Consider the following 2,306-nt stretch of genomic DNA (forward strand, 5'->3'; position numbering starts at 1 on the left):
TTTTGCTGCTGAGGTTGAGGAGGTCTATTGTATATATTTGCTGCATAAGCTTCAGGCTGCTCAATTGCTGCAGGTTGCTGCATGGAAGGGCAAAGGTCTGTATGGTGGTCAGCAGAGGAGCACAAACCACAAACCCTTGCGACAGGTACAGATTTCTGATTCAAGGCCAGCTGGGTTACCAGTTGACCAACGCATCCAGTTTGCCTTCAAGCTTCTTAGTTTCAGATGATGCAGATGGGTTTGTAGCTACCTCATGCACTCCTCTAATGACTATGGCATCATTTCTGGCACTAAACTACTGGGAGTTGGAGGCCATCTTCTCAATTAAATTTCTGGCTTCAGCAGGAGTCATGTCTCCAAGGGCTCCACCACTGGCAGCATCTATCATACTTCTCTCCATATTACTGAGTCCTTCATAAAAATATTGGAGAAGAAGCTGTTCTGAAATCTGATGGTGGGGGCAACTGGCACATAGTTTCTTAAATCTCTCCCAATACTCATACAGGCTCTCTCCACTGAGTTGTCTAATACCTGAGATATCCTTCCTGATGGCTGTGGTCCTGGAAGCAGGGGAAAATTTTTTCTAAGAATACTCTCTTAAGGTCATCCCAACTCGTGATGGACCTTGGAGCAAGGTAATACAGCCAGTCCTTTGCCACTCCCTCTAATGAATGAGGAAAAGCCTTCAGAAATATGTGATCCTCTTGGACATCTGGGGGTTTCATGGTGGAGCAGACAATGTGAAATTCTTTCAAATGTTTGTGCGGGTCTTCACCTGCAAGGCCATGAAACTTTGGAAGCAAATGAATCAGTCCAGTCTTAAGAACATATGGGACATCCTCATCAGGGTATTGGATGCACAAGCTTTCATAGGTGAAATCAGGTGCAGCCATTTCCCTTAGAGTCCTCTCACGAGGTGGAGGTTGTGCCATGTTCTCAGAATGTGCAAAATCAGAATGCTCAGAATCAGAATGCTCAAAATTATAATGCTCAAGATCAGGATGTTCAAAATCACCAATAACAGAATGCACAGATTCACCAGTTATGGAATGCTCAGAATGATCAAAAGGTATAAAATGATGCCTAACTAATCTATGAAATGTCCTATCTATCTCAGGATCAAAGGGTTGTAAGTCAGATGAATTGCCTCTAGTCATACACTACATTCAGCATGCACACAACTAGTTACCTTGTCATGTAAATAAAGGTGTAGGTTTGAACTACAGCTACCCTCAAATGATATCCAAATGACTTGAAATTTTGTGAGCAACCTTATAAAATGATGAGCAGATAGCACAAAAAATTTCAGACAAAAATTCAAAGTCTAACTATGAAAGCTAAAATTGGTAGGTTAAGAAAAATAAGTGAATAAAACTTGAAAAATAAAAAACTTTTGACAGAATCGCTTTTTTTGGACGATGGAGACCTCAGCCGGCCATGGGCCGGTTGCCACGGCGTAGGAAATTTTTTTCTTCCCAAATGCATATATAATAATTGCGATTCTGATAACCGGAGCAAAAGTTATGGCCGTTTGAAGTTTTGACAAACACAAAATTTGCTAGTTTTTTGGAACTTTCAAATCTGACCAAACTAAAGGCTCTAGCTATTTTTCCCACAAAATATGGATTAAAAGAAGTTACCACAAAAAAATTCAGCTAAAAATAACAACCCTAGCTACTAAAAAAAAAATCCCAATTAATTCAGCATGGGTGGTCGCTAAAATCCGTTTCTAATTGATTTCTACTACTACTCTGTTTTCAAGCACAATCTTCACAGCAAAACACCCAAGACTGAAACAGGGGAAACGCTTAATGGTAAAACTGAAACAGAACACACATTAAACAAAATACCAGGACACTAATCAATACTAACACACATACTAACACAATGCTAACAATTAAACATAAAACACGAAAGGATTAAACACACAGCACTAGCTAGCTATTATGAACCTTTGGACACTGCTCCCCGGCAACGGCGCCCAATTTAATCGAGGCCGTACCCGAATCAAATAAACATGAAAATGCAGTAACTAGGAAGTGATCCTAGGTCGTTTCCCAACGAGCAGTGACAAGCCAAATGTTCATAATATGCTTGCAGTAACAGTAACGATGGGGGGGGGGTGTTTGGTTGTTTGGTAATTAAAGAGCAGAACAAATAAAATGGAATACGAAACTACTAATATTAAAAACAGGTTGTTTCCTTTGATTCAGAAGCCACTCTCTTATCCTGGGTTATGGAGAATTCGTCCCTAACAGTCAACCACTTAATCCAACCCTATTTCAATTTATAAGCGAAAATCAACT

The 2,306-nt window shown here is 40.1% G+C and overlaps 1 non-coding gene across 1 annotated transcript; it reads left to right on the forward strand.

Annotated features, from left to right (window-relative positions):
- The first annotated feature begins 446 nt into the window (after positions 1 to 446).
- Positions 447 to 553, forward strand: LOC114417601. Its single transcript, XR_003667860.1, has one exon. It is a non-coding gene; the product is annotated as a small nucleolar RNA R71 (small nucleolar RNA).
- The last annotated feature ends 1,753 nt before the right edge of the window (positions 554 to 2,306 follow it).

Source organism: Glycine soja, chromosome 6 (assembly GCF_004193775.1).
Source record: "Glycine soja cultivar W05 chromosome 6, ASM419377v2, whole genome shotgun sequence".
Classification (NCBI taxonomy): Eukaryota; Viridiplantae; Streptophyta; class Magnoliopsida; order Fabales; family Fabaceae; genus Glycine; species Glycine soja.